The 15665-nt window shown below is 41.5% G+C and overlaps 1 non-coding gene across 1 annotated transcript; it reads left to right on the top strand.

Annotated features, from left to right (window-relative positions):
• Positions 1-8235: 8235 nt before the first annotated feature.
• Positions 8236-8342, top strand: LOC120281333. Its single transcript, XR_005542541.1, has one exon. It is a non-coding gene; the product is annotated as a small nucleolar RNA R71 (small nucleolar RNA).
• Positions 8343-15665: the final 7323 nt, after the last annotated feature.

The following is a 15665-nucleotide window of genomic DNA, read 5'->3' as shown; positions in this document are numbered from 1 at the left end:
TCTAGTGTGCCATCATACAAACAAGTATCTCAAACTCAACAAAAATAAGAAGTAAATACATAAATGACACTCTCTAGTCCGAATGATGATGAGGATGGAGAATGCCGGCCGAATGATGATTCCTCTAACCCAAGGAAAGTCGAATGCTCCTCCTCCTTTGATGATGAAGCTCTCCCCTTGAGGTTCAAGCTCTTGATCTCTCCAAGCCTCAAGCCAAAACACTCCCAAGAATGATGTCTTCGTTCTCCTTTTCTCTCCCAAGTAATGGCTGCCAAGACACCTCTAAAAAGTCCTTCAAATGGCCTTCAAGATACGCTCATATACCACCCAACATCTCTCACAAATTGGCCTCTACATGGGTGGTATACCAGCACAATGAGGACCTCATTGAGGTGGTATACCGGCTCAATGAGGAGCTCATTGAGACCGTTTGGGGTAGGCAAAGTACACAAAAAACTCTCAGAATAATTTCTATACTGGCTCAATGAGCACCTCATTGAGCCAGTATGCCTTCAAGCAAATCATCTTGTTCAATAGCTACAGTAATCATCCCGGGCAGCATTGAGGCCGTATGCCATGATTAAATTCCTGATTTGAAAACTCTCCAGGTGTTATATTGGCATCTACAGTGCTGATGCTACAGTACCACTACTGTAGTACTCCATCTATAGTACTTGCTACAGTGAATACGCTGCATTACTACGACCTGGTTTTCTTCTCTTTTTCGCCGAAATTGTATCCTCATGTCCTCCGTGGTGTTTTAGTACCCTGCAAAGCAAATAACACATGATTAAGCACAATATGGGCATCAATTCTTATAAAAAATCATGCTAGAAGCAACAAATACATATACTACAATACATACATTTAGACACTTATCAAATATTTCCACACCTAAGTGTTTTCTTGTCCCCAAGCAAACAAATCATGAAGAACAAAGAAAATGATAAGTGGCTAAATGTACTACCTCTGGCTCAAATAAATATAAGAATCCTCAAGCAATGGAAAATGATATACAGATGTTGAGTTACAAACAATAAGCACAACAGAAGGATCATGTCTCACCACTTATATGTTTGTGCCATGTGTGTGAATCTTCTATCTCATTTGCCCTTACCTGGTCTAGCCTACTCACTTCAATTAGTACAGCTCTAGATGCTAATCACTCCACATGCAAGAGTACTAAGTCTTAAAATGCTAAGTGCTACTTCAATAAACAAGTAAGATCCTTCCAAGTCCTGAACTTGAACTAAATCCCTTTTCCTTTTTAAAGCCCCTAGTAAGAAGTCAACAAGATCTCTTGGGTTTTTATTTTCATTTCATTTCATCATTCATTTTTTTCGAGTCCGACGAACATAGACTGCACAAGGAAATCTTTCTGGGGAGTACACATGCTGGTTAGGCACAAGAGCCACCCACCTACTCGATTACAGTCTACATAGACGTATTCATGCTCCATTAGCAGAGGAATACTGACATAGACTTGATAAGTGCTTGTGCGATATGAAAGCGAAGCGTTCTTTCCTTATGTTGAGCAAATCATCGTAGCGATTCATGCTCACGACCGCCGAGAAAAAGCAGAATTCATAGAATCCACATGGGCATGTGGAAATTATACACGCCCGTGTGGAAATTCCACATTGCCGTGTGTAAAATCCACAGGCCTGTGTGGTCGCTCGATTCCAACCCTATTTAAAGCCGATTCAGCCCCGATTTCAGCATTCTTTTCTCCATCTTGTCCCCAACTTGAGAGAGGGTTTCAGCTAGGGTTTTGAGAGGTATTGGCTAGGGTTTTGGAGAGGTTCTATGGCTCCGACATCGTCATTCCTTAGGAAAAAGGTTGGTAGGGGAGCTTCCATCGAGGCGTATCCTATATCGGACGAGGGAATCCTTGGACGCCGAGTAGAGGACTTTCCACAACACCATCAACACGACTATCGAGGGAGTTTCTCTATGGATTCATTGCTTTTACATTCTATTTCTTTGATTGTACTTAGCTCCATGGAGAGCTAAACCCCTAGTGGGTACTTGGGTATTTGTGAACCCTAGGATGTATTTGTTTCATTGAATCTCTTTATTATTATTTCAATTAATTGATGTTTGTTGTGAGTTCCAACCTTGAATACTTGATTGTATGAACATTTCCCCTAGAATGACACTAGGGTTGAGAGTTCTTGTTGGTAACCTTGTGAGTGAGTGACATACCACGAGCATTAGACAAAGCTAGGTTGGAGAGGGTTGAGAGGGTGAGTCGAGAGGTACAGGAGCGTCCCCTTTCCCCTCCGGCATGATAGATTCTACCTCCGTTCCTCAAGTTCTTTGCAGTCATAATAGAGTGAATGGTCTAAGGGATGACCCTCCGCTGGGGCTTAATTGCGCGTGCAACGGAGTGAAGCGTTGAGGTGATCTTAGTATCTAGGGCTTAATTGTGGTTAGGGACCTTCCACCTAGACCAAAGGGTTAGGTCTATAATTAGGAAGAGATTTATCACTTGGAATCCCTAGAGCTCATTGCAACTCTATTCAAGTGCGAGGTTGAGAGGTTATCTAATCTCTCCTCCGGGACATGTATAGAGTTAGGCATAGTTGACCTTAAATTTGGGACTATGTATTTAAGGATTTCCACGACTCACCATTGCATTGATTAGGAAGCATAATAGAGGGTTCTTGCACTTGAAACAATTGTCCTAGGCAGAGCATTATCCAAGTACCCCATCTTTATCGATTGCCTTACCTCCTCCTTTACTCGTGCTCTCTTACTTGTTGTTTTTACTTTTGAGAATTGAATCATTATCACACTTATCACTACTGATTTTTCACATAGCTAAGAAGCGGATTAAGTGTTTTTATTCCCTACACCCTGTGGATTCGATACCCTCTCATCCGGGATTATTACTTTGACAAACCCGTGCACTTGCGGGATATACGCAAGGGGACCTTGTCAAGACTCATTTTTTCTTTTTCTCTTTTCATTTTTTTCATTCATTTTTGTTTTGTTTTTTTTCACATTTACCCTAGATCACGTCTTCAGACTACTCTACATGCCACAAAACTAGGGCTAGTACAACAATACCTAGAAGTTCTTAAGAGTTCATTGAATGAAAGAACTTAATACTCTAAGACCAAATACTCAAAGTTGTGCGTTAATCATACAAGAGAGTTAGAGTAGTCAAGTTGGCTATTCCCAGGGCATCAACACAAGATTCAGTGCACAAGACAATACTAGAGGTGAAAGAAGATTCAATAGAGCACAATAACAAATATGTAACTCAAATCAATCATTAATCCATGCTAGAAGAGTCTTACAATAATGAACAAGCCATCAAGGTTAAACTAGCATGCAAATAATACCCTAGATCAAAAGATACACCCATCCCCACACCTAATGTTGTACATTGTCCCCAATATACACTAGTTAAGAAAAACATAATAATATATGTAATGAAAACAATGGAGGAGGGTGGAACGAACTTCCCCAGTTAAATCTTGTGCACACGGCGAGAGATGACCCGAACAAAAAGGTGTTGCAAGCTTTTCATGTCGGGTCCGGCTTCCATGGAATGTGAAAGAGGCTCACCAAGCTCCCTTAATACCCTACAAGGCATAAAGGGGCATCATTATACCAAACAAAAATTAAGATGATAAAAATAAGTACTAGGGAGTAGTCAAAACACACAAATACTAGATAAAGAGTAGTAAAGTTCTACACAAGGTTGGTAGGGCATCCCTTCCCGAACTTATTCAAACCAAACAAACACACGTGCATCAAAAGTAAAGTCAAAATAAGCAAACTGCAGAAATAAAAACAAGTGTCCATGCTCAGAAATGAAATATATCATCAAATGGCGCTATAGGTGGCGGGGGAATGGAGCAGGAAGTAATAGTAGCATGTGAGGATAATCCACGGGAGAAGATGACAAACTGCTGGAAATGCTCTATGAGCTGGCGCTGACCCTCTAAAACCTGGCAAATTTTTCCTCGCATCTCGCGCTGCTCATGACGAATAGCTTGAATGTCATCCTTCATAGTCTTAAATCTAGAGTCGAAGTCTGATGGGAATGAAGTACCACGAGGGTCCTGAGTGGGTGCTCCATCGGATTTGGACTCTGACTCACCATGGTCATGCTGACTGGATTCTCCTGTGGTCAAGTGTGAAGCAAGTTTGCATGTGCCACTCTTCTTCTGTAACAAACCAATTCCTCGCAGGACAGGTGCTCCAAGAGGTGCCACCTCCCCGACCATAGTCATGCCTCGAGTACGGTCCAACAAATTCATGCCTCGAATCAATCTTGTGATGTAGGGCCCTGCAAAGATAGCTCCCAGATGAACAAACTGAGCCTGATGAACGAACGCTTCAGCAACCAGATGCCCAAGATGGATAGGATACTCCTCCAGGATGCCGTACATGGTGAACAAGTCGGATTGTGTAACTACACCCGTGCTATCTTTCCGACCTCCAATAGAGCGGGTAATGAGAGCATGAGTATATCTATGGAGGGGGTTCACCAAACGAGTAGCCTTCGGCGTATTGGTGGTGTCACTAGGTGCTAAAGAATTCCAATATTTGCTTGCACTCATGCCAAATGGGTAATAAATGTGGGGTTGATTAAGCAACGATGCGCTAATGAATGCATCATCATAAATTCCCATGTATTTTGCAAACTCCATGTGGTTCATTTCATGAATCTTCCCAAAGGCTTGAAATTTAATGGAACCCGGTCATCGAATGAGAATACTCCTCTCATCTTGCTTCACCTCAAATGTGCTCAACACCTCCAATGTAAGTTGGCGAAAAGTAGGTTCATTAATGGAAAATTGTTCCGTCAAACCATTACAAGAAAATAAATCTTTCACTTGTTCATCCCACCCAAGTTCTCCAAGAACACTCCAATCAACATGCCAAAAAGTAGCAAATGGTTTAGTCTTTAAACTTTTATAACGGGTCTTATGAAGAGAACAAGAGAAGCGAGGTTTGTCGAGGGTGTGAGACTCATTTCACGGCCGTTTAGAAGCGAGTTTCTTGACGTGTGGCATTCCTACATCAATAATAATCCAAATAAGAATGAAAGGAATCCAAGGGAATGCATAATGTGCCATGAAAATGGATAAAACATGAAGAAATTGAAGTGAATAGGATCCATACAGGCATAAGGAGCCCATATGGATACTATTCAATTTGCAAGAGTTTCCCCTCATGATGAATTCGAAAAACAAATTGTACATAAATTCGAGATAATTCAAAGACATGTTGTTCATACCACACAATACAAGCTAAAAGCTTGAAACAATCCACACAAAAGCTCAAGAAATCAAGAAGAAAAGAAAAGAAAATTTTCATCACAACAAGCTTCTTACCAACAAAAATTTGAACACACTTGAGTGGAGCTTGAAGACAAACACTAGATCTACTTGCCAAGGAGATGTGGAGATCATTTAGTACAATACTTAGTGAGATCCAGCCATGGAATGATAGATCATGGAGGCTAGGGCTCGGTTGGAGAAGAAGGAGAATGAAGAGAGAGAAAAGTTGGCCAAGTTTTCATGAGAAATATGAATCTATACGGCCTCAATGAGCAACTCATTGAGTTTGTATAAGGTAAGCCAAACGTTCTGGAATTTCTTGGCGGCCTCAATGAGTAGCTCATTGAGGCCGTATAGGCTAGTGTAAAGTTTTTGGATAGTCTTAACAGCCTCAATGAGCAACTCATTGAGGTTGTATAGAGTAGGCAAAAGTTTCTGGAATTTTCTTGACAGCCTCAATGAGCAGCTCATTGAGGACGTATGGCTTTAAAAACAAGCTTAAAGGTTTTGAATGCTTCTCTAAACACATGGCCATGGTTATAAAGTGCTCTAAGATAATCTCCAACATGAAATAATGGTTCAAACTTTCGATCTAATGCATAAAATGATAGCCAAATCAAGTGTTATTCAACAATAAAATCAAGTAAACAACCACATGGACAATGATCATGATAAACAAAGTGATGAGAGCATGGACTTATTCAAATTAACAACTCTAAGAAAATATAAAAATGACAAGAACGTGAACACAAAGAACACACAAACATGAAAATAAACCCCCAAATGCTTGGGTTGCCTCCCAAGAAGCGCTTGTTTAACATCACGAGCTTGACGTACCTTATCACTTACCTCATGGGGGTTCGAATAATTTGAAATTTCCCCCGGTCATCTTCAAACTATTGGTCTTTCTTCCCGGTAAATTCAAGGACATCATTGAATAAACTTCACATTTTTCATGAGTGAAAGGAGGTTGAAATTGTACCTTCTTTTCTTGAGGTGTTGGATGGGAATGAGTGATACCTTTCTTCTTCTTTCCCTGGACCTCCTTCCAAATTTCTTTTAACATTGAATCTTTTTTCTCTTTTTCTTTGGCATTGGTACACAAAACTTTCTCCTTTGGCTTCTTTAAATTGGAACTTGGAAGAAGGGAGTGAGTTTCTTCTTGATCTTCATTTCCTAGCTCTTCCAAAAATTCATCCAATGGGTTTACTGATAGCACCCTCTGCACACAATCAAAAATCAAAAGCTCAGTTTCATCAACAAAGTAAAGTGTATCATCATGGTCCAATGAGTGTTTCATGGCCACTGGTAGAGTATAAACTGCTTCTTCCTCCCCTAACCCTTAATGTTAATTTTCCTCTTTTAAGGTTAGTTAGGCACCGGAAGTAGTGTGGAATGGTCGACCAGGAATCAACGGTGTCTCCACGTCTTCATCAATATCCATGATAACAAAATTCACAGGAAATACAAATTTGTCCACCCAGACAATCACATCCTCCACGATCCCACGAGGCTTCCTTGTTGATTGATCCGCCAATTATAGAATCATTCTCGTGGGTCTAAGTTCATCAAGACCAAGCTTCAAATACATGGGGCATAACATTAATGCTTGCCCATGAGTCCGCTAGTGCATTTTCTCTAACTCCACCATCAAGTACACATGGAATTATGAAGCTTCCCGGATCTTTCAATTTTAGTGGGAGCTTCTTCTCCAAAATGGCCAAGCAATTTCCCGTGAGTGCAACTATGCCCATCTTCTTCCAATTTCCTCTTGTTTGTAAGCAGTTCTTTTAAAAACTTGGCATATTTGGGCATTTGAGTTAAAGCTTCCACTATTGGGATGTTTATGTGGAGTTTCTTGAAGATGTTGATGAATTTCCTAAATTGAACATCCTCCTTATCCTGCTTCAATCTGGCCAGATAGGGAATTTGGAGGTTTGTATTCAGACAACATTAATGAACCCTTTGGTGGAGATTCCTTATTTTCAACTTGCTTTGCTACTCTCAATAACTTTCTCCGTTATGTATGGGTCTTCCACTTCGGCCACCCCAGTTTCCTTGACACTTGGGTCAATTCTGACCCTTGTCTCAACCTGTTTCCCGCTTCTAAGGGCAATGGCCTTCAAGTGCTCTCTTGGGTTTTCCTCAGTGTTGCTAGGAAGACTGCCTGAAGTTCGCTCAGAATTTGCTTTAGCAAGCTACCCCACTTGGTGCTCAAGGGATTGTACAGAAGCTTGAAGATTTCTCAAGATGGAGCCAATTTCATTAAATTGTCCGGCATGTTGAGCAAGTTGAGCATTCACCTTACCGAACTGAGTATCCATACTGTTGGTTATACTATTGAATCTAGATTCAGTGTTAATCATGAACTTGGCGAGCACATCTTTCAGTAGTGAACCTCTTCTCCAAGATTGGTTGTTGCATTTAGGGAACCTTGTGGAGGTGGTACAGCTTTTTGTTGTTGCCCCTAATTCCACGAAAAGTTTGGGTGGTATTTCCACCCTGGATTATAAGTCGAGCTGTAAGGATTTCCTTGTGGCCTTTGTCCCCTAATATAATCAACATTCTCAATTGGGATGATGGAGGAACTAGCAATAGGACATTGGGCGACTCCATGCCCTCCACCACAAGTGGTACAACTCATCACCGACTCCAACTTCGAGCTACTCCCCATGTGCATATCTAGCATCTGAGACAATACATTAACTTTTGTGGCAAGAGCGTCATTAGCACTGACTTCATCAATTCCGGTCCTTTTTTGTGGTGCACCTCTTGAGGCCCCAATGAGACTCATTACTTGTTATTGATTCAAGTAGTTGCTCGGCATCATCAAGGTACTTGTTGCTAAGAGATCCACCTGCTACAGCATCAATTAGTTGATGAGTTGTATAGTTCAACCCATTGTAGATGATCTGAATCCGCATCCAAGAAAGCAAAGCCATGATGGGTGCATCTTCGAAGAAGGTCCTTGAATCTCTCGTAGGCTTCAAATAGTGTCTCCGACTCTCCTTGTTTGAATGCCGAAATTTCCTTCCTTAGCTTCGCCGCTTTGCTAGGAGGAAAATACCTTCCCAAAAATTTTTCAACCATATCTTTCCATGTTTTGATTGTTCCCTGCTGTAAGGATGTGAGCTACCGATATGCTCCATCTCTCAAACTTAAAGGGAATAGTTGTAGCTGGATCGCATCGGCAGTCACCCTGTTTATCTCAAAAGTAGAACAAATTTGAAGGAAATGGGAAAGATGATCATGTGCATCTTCATTTGAAAGACCATGAAATTGGACAGAATTTTGGATCATGCCGATGGAGCTTGCCTTGATCTCAAAATTATTTGTAGCGATGGATGGTGCTTGCACACTAAATTCTTCTCCTGTGAACTGTGGCCTTTCATACTCAGATAAAGTACGTCTTTCTTTGTCCATGATTACAGATTCTCTGTCCTCAATCTCAATGTTTCTTTCACTAGTGCTTTCACCCACTTCTCTAAGTCTTCGACGCAAGGTTCTCTCAATTTTACTGTCTTGTGCAACTAAATTTGATGGATTTGCTCATGTCGTGCATAATACCTTGCAAAGTCAATAAAGATAAATAAAGTTAAGCTCAACAAGTGGTAAAATAAATGAAAAGAAGAAATAGAAGAAAAGAAAAATGGTTAGAGCAATAAGCTAGAAGTTTCCTAGAATTCCTTATGTCCCTCGGCAATGGCACCAAAAATTTGATTGATCCCCCACAAGTGTACGTGGTCACCAAGTAATACCTTGAGCGAGGGTCCAAGGATCGTATTCCACGGGACTAAGGAGCTCCTAATACTCCTCCATCACCTATTGATAAGTGCTTGTGCGATAAGAATGCGAAGCGTTCTTTCCTTGTGTTGAGCATTACTTTTCTCGGGTTTTAACGCTAATATGGGTGTATTTATGTTACTTTCATGCAGGTAGGGTTGTGAGGCCGATTATGAGAGAAAGAAGCCAATGTATGTCGTATTGCACTAATTTGGAGGAAATCTTGCTAAGGTTCAAACGCTGAAGACATAGGTGGTGTTCCAGATGCAGGAATGTGATCCAACCTCAGTGGAGGTTAAATCCGAACATGAAGGAAGTCGTCAAGGCGGAGGTGGTGAAGCTCCTGGATGCAAGGATTATCTACCCTATATCCGATAGTGCATGGGTGATTCCAACTCAAGTCGTTCCAAAAAAAAGGGGCATATCAGTTGTGAAAAATGAAAAGAATGAATTGATTCCAACCAGGACGGTTACAGGATGGCGAGTCCGCATTAATTATAGAAGATTAAATGATGCCACTTGAAAAGATCATTTCCCATTACCATTTATCGATCAGACGCTGGAACAATTGGCAGGGTATCAATTCTATTGCTTCCTTGATGACATGTCGGGATACTTTCAAATCCCCATAGCTCCAGAAGATTAAGAGAAGACCACATTTACTTGCCCTTACGCCACTTTTTCTTATAGAAGAATGCCTTTTGGGTTGTCTAATGCACCAGCAACATTTCAGTGTTGTATGAAAGTCATTTTCTATGATCGTTTCAAAGATATTATGGAGGTTTTAATGGATGATATTTCGGTATTTAGGGACTCTTTCGACATGTGCTTGAAGAACTTGGAAAGAGTGCTAGTGAGATGTGAAGAAACAAACCTCGTCTTAAATTGGGACAAATGTCATTTTATGGTCCAAGAAGGCATTGTCCTTGGACATAAGATTTCCCAAGCAGGTATGGATGTGGATAAGGCAAAGATTAAGGTCATTGAAAAGCTTTCTCCACCTACAAATGTTAAAGGGATCTGCAGTTTCTTGGGGCATGCAGGTTTTTACAGAAGGTTTATCAAAGACTTTTCGAAGATCACGCAACCTTTGACCAAACTCCTAGAAAAAGATGCTTCTTTTTATTTTGGGGATAACTGTCTGAGTGCATTCAATTTGTTGAAGGAGCGATTAATGCAAGCACCAATTTTGACTATACCATGTTGGAATGAACCCTTTGAGCTCATATGTGATGCAAGTGATTATGCTGTGGGAGCAGTTTTGGGACAAAGGAAAGACAAGCAGTTTTGACCGATTTATTATGCTAGCAAGACACTCACATGTGCCCAAGAGAATTATACAACCACCGAAAGGGAGTTATTAGCAGTGGTGTTTGCTTTTGACAAGTTCAGGCCATACCTCGTTTTATCTAGGGTCACAGTATTTACTGATCACTCGGCACTCCGTTATCTCATGAACAAGGTCGATCCAAAGCCAAAATTGATTCGCTAGATCTTATTGTTACAAGAATTTGATATGGAAATAAAAGATAAGAGGGGAACCAAAAATGTGGTTGCAGATCATCTTTCAAGATTAGAATGTTGTGAGAGCAAGAATGATAAACGCCTAAATGTACGTATTTTATACGTATTGATCTTGTATTATTTGTGTATATCTTGATGAATTGATGCCCGTTTGAGTATAAATTTGTTCTTTTGGTGTTGCAGATCATAAATGTGCCGAATGTAGCTCAAAAATGCAAATTGGAAGAATTCGACATCGAAAATGGAATTTTTGGGATCCCAGCACTGTAGCTGATCACTATTTTTGCTGCGGGCATTTGGCTGTGAGCTTCACGGGCTCCATGCGCCCTCATGGGTGCCCGTGAGGTTTGCTGGAATTTCACAACCCTCGGACTGTAGCAAAACACTGTAGCATAAACACTGTAGACGAAGCACTGTAGCTGAGTACTGTAGCACCGCATGTTTTCTGGGCATTTGGCTGTGAGCTTCACGGGCTCCATGCGCCCGCATGGATGCCCGCATGGACTGACGGGATATAAATAAAAACCGATTTTTTTCTAGGGCAAGAGGAGGAGTTTTTTTGGGAGAGTTCTTGGAGCCGATTTTTCACCCGAGTCTTTATGAGGCAAGATCACACATTTTTGGAGAAGGAAAATCAAAGGGAGAAGCTCCGCTTTTGGCTAGATCTTCATCGATCTCTTCTTTGGGAGTTTGTAGAGCGACGAGGGAAGCCGCCCCTCATCGCGGCGTCCGTGGAAGCATTTCCATCTAGCTTGGCTTGTCTTCCTACTTCTATTGTTTGAGGGAGTTTTTCTTATGCCATTTGTAGTTGTTTTTCATGGACTTGTTGCTTGTATTTGTTTGCATGGACTAGTAGACCCCCAAGGTCACCGGATGTCGGTGAACCTTAGGGGTGAACTTATGTATTTGGATGATTTAATTTTTGTCTATTGCAATTGTTGTGTTTTTTTGTGATTCATTCTTGGTGCATTTGATGTGTTGCTTACATGAGAACTCACGTAAAACCAAGCTGCTAGGTTGTACTTGGTAGCGTGACCATCGCCCTTGTACTAGACACACCAAGTTTGGAAGGGATTCATGTATGAATACGCTGTGACCATCGGGTATTCTGTACCCCTCCACCATTAGGGCTAGACCAAGTTGTGTTCCGGCCCTAATTAGGGATTTCCCCACTTGTTAATACAATCGTATGAGGATTTGATCGGAAGAAATTCGTGTCAATACTTATACCGGATTAGGGGTTAATTGCCGTGACCATCGGGTTGATCTAATTTAGGAAATCTCTAGGTCCAAACCTTCAATTGCATGACATTCTTAGCATCCTTTGCACTTTAGTAGCCCCTAGGGAATCCGCATCCGTGACCATTTCCTTTCCCCGATTTTTATACCCCTACCTTATCTTTAGATCTCCACTTTGTAGTTCTTTTATTTAAATTAATAGATTAGAGAAACCCTTTCGAATCATTCGGCTAGACAATACGCGAAAGAGAAAGTAAGAGTAGATCCTTGGGCCCAGGGAATACGACCCTCTCGTGCTCGGACGAGGGGTATTACTTGACGACTCCGTGCACTTGCGGATTGCTCATCAAAGAACTGGCAAGCAAGGAAATCAATGATTTCTTACCTGAGGAACATCTGTATGCAGTACAGGAATCAGAGTCAGAAGATACTCCATAGTTCACAGATTTTGCAAATTATTTATCAGGAAAGGTACTGAAGCAAGGCCTCAGGTTTCAACAAAAGAAAAAGTTTTTCAGTGACTTAAAGAACTATCTTTGGGATGATCCCTACCTATTCCGTATTTGTGCAGATCATGTGGTTCACAGATGTGTTTCTAGGAAGGAAGGTTGGAGCATTATTACGTATTGTCATTAGGGTCCTGTTGGAGGGCATTATGCTTCGAGTAGAACTGCTGAGAAAGTTCTGGCCGCTTGTTTCTATTTTCCAACTTTATTCTAGGGATGTTCATCAGTTTGTTCTTCATTGTGATAGTTGTTAGAGGGCTGGAAACCTATCGTGAAGTGATGAAATGCCTCAGAATCCGATGTAGTTCTGCAAGGTGTTCGATGTTCAGGGAATTAACTTCATGGGACCATTCCCTAAGTCTAATGGTAATTAATATATTTTGGTGGCAGTTGACTATGTTTCTAAATGGATGGTGGCTCAAGCTCTTCCAACTAATGATGCAAGAACTGTGGTGAAATTTCTAAAGAGGCTCTTCACTTGATTTGGGACTCTACAAATCACCATTAGCGATCGAGGAACCCATTTTTGTAGCACATCATCATCTTGCTACCCCCTATCACCCGCAAACGAGTGGACAAGTGGAAGTTACAAATAGGGAGCTCAAGAGGATTTTAACTAAGTCCGTGGAACAAGGGAAGCGGGATTGGTCTGAACAGTTAGATGACACACTTTGGGCTCATAGAACAGCGTACAAAACTGATAAGTGCTTGTGCGATATGAATGCGAAGTGTTCATTCCTTATGTTGAGCATTACTTTTCTCAGGTTTTTACACTAATATGTGTGTTTTTATGTTACTTTTATGCCGGTAGGGTTGTGAGGCCGAGTATGAAGGAAATAGGCCAATGTGGATCATAATGCACCTATTTTGGAGGAAATCTCGCTAAGGTTCAAACGCGAAGACATAGGTCAGGTGTGAGATGCTAGAGTGTGTGCCAACCTCCTAGCATTCGAGTGTGCACATCCATTTGGAGGGGCACAAAAGCAGTCACACTCGAGCATTCCGATTTATGCACATAAGAACAAGAGCTCCACCAACATGTATATCATTGAAGAAGCAAGTGATTCATGACGTAAACGTGTGCCTATTTGCGTTACCCCGATAAAAATATGGAATTGGGAAGTTATTCAGGTTGAAGACTGTAACATGTACTGTAGCAGCACTGTTCACAGCCGGCCGAGAAATCAGAGAAACAGAGAATCCACACGGGCGTGTGGAAATTATCCACGGCCGTGTGGAAATTTCGCACGGGCGCGTGTACCGTCCACGCCCGTGGAGTCGCCCGATTCCAGCCCTATTTAAAGCCGATTCAGCCCCAATTTTGGTATTCTTTTCTCCATTTTTTCCCCAACTTGAGAGAGGGCTTCGGCTAGGGTTTTGAGGGGTATTGGCTAAGGCTTTGGAGAGGTTCTACAGCTCCGACATCGCGCGTCATTTGGAAGAAAGTTATTGGGAGAGTTTTCGTCGGCATCGATCCGGCGAGGTGTATCCTAGGCCGGACAAAGGATCCCTTGCGACGAGTAGAGGACTCTCCACAAGACCATCCACACGACCATCGAGGGGGTTTCTTTATGGATTCATTGCTTTTACATTCGATTTCTTTGATTGTACTTAGCTCCATGGAGAGCTAAACCCCTAGTGGGTACTTGGGTGATTGTGAACCCTAGGATGTATTCGTTTCTTTGAACTTCTTTATTATGCTTTCAATAAATTGATGTTTATTGTGAGTTCCAACCTTGAATGCTTGATTGTATGAACATTTCCACTAGAGTGACACTAGGGTTGAGAGTTCTTGTTGGTAACCTTGTGAGTGAGTGACACACCACGAGCGTTAGACAAAGCTAGGTTGGAGAGGGTTGAGAGGGTGAGTAGAGAGGTACAGGAGCGTCCCCTTTCCCCTCCGACGTGATAGATTCTACCTCCGTTCCTCGAGTTCTTTGCGGCCATAATAGAGTGAATGGTCTAAGGGATGAATCTTCGCTGGGGCTTAGTTGCGCGTATAACAGAGTGAAGCGTTGAGGGGATCTTAGTATCTAGGGCTTAATTATGGTTAGGGACCTTCCGCCTGGACCAAAGGGTTAGGTCTATAATTAGGAAGAGATTTATCACCTGGAATCCTTACAGCTCATTGCAACTTTATTCGAGTGCGAGGTTGAAAGATTATTTAATCTCTCCTCCGGGACATGAATAGAGTTAGACATAATTGACCTTAGATTTGGGACTATGTATGTAAGGATTTCCACGACTCACCATTGCATTGATTAGGAAGCATAATAGAGAGTTCTTGCACTTGAAGCGATTATCCTAGGTGAAGCATCATACGAGTACCCCATCTTTATCGATGGCCTTACCTCCTCCTTACTTTTGCTCTCTTACTTGTTGCTTTTAATTGTTGAGAATTGAAACATTATCACACTTATCATTGTTGATATTCCACATAGCTAAGAATCGAATTAAGTGTCTTTACTCCCTACTCCCTGCGGATTCAATACCCGCTCACCCGGGATTATTACTTTGACAAACCCGTGCACTTGCGGGATATACGCAAGGGCATCTTGTCAAAAACTTTGTTAGGGACTACTTGGTGTATGGAAAATCCTGTAATTTACTTGTGGAGTTAGAGCATAAAGCATATTGGGAAATTAAGGCTATGAATTTTGATTTGAGCAAGTCGGGGTGAACAAAGAATGTTACATCTCAATGAACTAGATCAATGGCGAATGAAAACATATGAGAATGCTAGGATTTATAAGGAAAGAATTCGGAAATGGCATGACAAGCATATCAAGAACCCGAAAGAGTTCAGTGTGGGGGATCAGGTGTTACTATTCAATTCTCATTTACGGTTATTCCCGGGAAGCTGAAGTCTAGATGGTTTAGTCCTTATACGGTAACTGAAGTTTCACCTCATGGAGCTATTGAGATCACCCATCCGGAGAAAGGAACACTTAAGGTGAATGGACACAAGCTGAAACCATACTATAGAGGAGAGGTTGGTAATGACGACAGGGAAGTATTTTTCCTTCATAAACCCCTGTGAGGTAAGACAAGGTACGTCAAGCTAAGTGACGTTAAACTAGCACTTCTTGGGAGGCAACCCAAGTGTTTACTGTTTTCTTAAATTGATAGTTTAGTGTTTGCTTGAATAAATTGTTGAGTGTTGGTGTCTTGATTTGTAGATGTTTTTGCTGTGATTTTCTTGTGGATTTGTAATTTCACCGTGTGTTTTTATGTGAATTTGACGAAGTTTTGGTCGTTTGAGCTATCTATCATGTTTCTCACTGGTATAGTTTGCATATTAGGGTAGGCTCTG

The sequence above is a fragment of the Dioscorea cayenensis genome, chromosome 2 (assembly GCF_009730915.1).
Source record: "Dioscorea cayenensis subsp. rotundata cultivar TDr96_F1 chromosome 2, TDr96_F1_v2_PseudoChromosome.rev07_lg8_w22 25.fasta, whole genome shotgun sequence".
NCBI lineage: Eukaryota > Viridiplantae > Streptophyta > Magnoliopsida > Dioscoreales > Dioscoreaceae > Dioscorea > Dioscorea cayenensis.
Note: the sequence above shows the minus strand (reverse complement) of the source record. Positions and strands in the feature narration are given on the sequence as shown.